At 44.0% G+C, this 948-nt stretch overlaps 1 protein-coding gene across 5 annotated transcripts in view; it reads right to left on the bottom strand.

Annotated features, from left to right (window-relative positions):
* The window catches only part of ank2b (ankyrin 2b, neuronal), a gene marked incomplete in the record, with an annotated part of 125,750 nt that overhangs the window by 23,326 nt on the left and 101,476 nt on the right, over nt 1-948 (bottom strand).

Below are 948 nucleotides of genomic sequence, written 5' to 3'. Positions count from 1 at the left end.
CTTAAATATTTAAGTACATTTTATGTAAGAAACTTTCTTTTGATACTTAAGCACAGTAAATCGCCACATTGAGATGTACCAGCAAACATTAAGGCAGTTGGAAAATTATTATTGTCTGCCTGACTGAAAACATTTTCTTCTGTTCCCAAACAACTGATTACAGATTTGGCTCTCCCCCACATGGCCTTGAAGAGCTGTGGATCAAACGGTGTTTATGTCAACTTGGCTTGGYTCCCACCTCTTCTCCCTCTCACTCCATCTAATCTGATGCCCTGAAGGTCAGTCTGGAGCTGCACAGAATGAACAATTYAACCCCAGTATTCTGAACTTTTGGCCTAACTATGGGTTTTTCTTTTGGGGGCTGGATTCTTCGGACTCCTCCTTCAGATACATACAACATACATGGCTTCAGATACACACCCTCTAAACTCACTACTTCTCTGGCTAATAAATTCTTGCTCTGCAGAGGKTWTTTTTCCCTATAAACACCATAGTGTGTCATTTTTCATTGATATATGTTTTGTTTTTTCCTCATCTATCCTTGTGTGGTATTTTTGTTTTTGTTTTTAAAGGTAGTGCAACCCCYGTTGGCAAGGGCGGAGTGGGTAATCGGGACAATCGAGACGAATACCGCTGGGCCGGACCATTAATGGGCCGGTCAGATGGGCGCAGTTAGTATGGGGATGATAGGACGGAAAAAAAAGTCTCCGATCAAACTGATGATGAACTTCTTTTAGTTCACTGATGCTCTCACAGAGCTGCAGCAGCAAAGAGCCCGCTCCCCCTCCCTTTTTCACACAGAGCTGGAGGAGCAAAGACAGCCCGCTCCTCCCTCCCCTCCTCCTTGTGACAGATCAGAGCGGTGTCGCACACAGTCAAGATTTTATTCTTCTATTCTTGTGGGGACTTTGCATTGACTTCCATTCATTTACCGGCCATTTCTACAGC

Source organism: Austrofundulus limnaeus, unplaced genomic scaffold (genome assembly GCF_001266775.1).
Source record: "Austrofundulus limnaeus strain Quisiro unplaced genomic scaffold, Austrofundulus_limnaeus-1.0 Scaffold169, whole genome shotgun sequence".
NCBI classification, from domain to species: Eukaryota; Metazoa; Chordata; class Actinopteri; order Cyprinodontiformes; family Rivulidae; genus Austrofundulus; species Austrofundulus limnaeus.
Note: the sequence above shows the minus strand (reverse complement) of the source record. Positions and strands in the feature narration are given on the sequence as shown.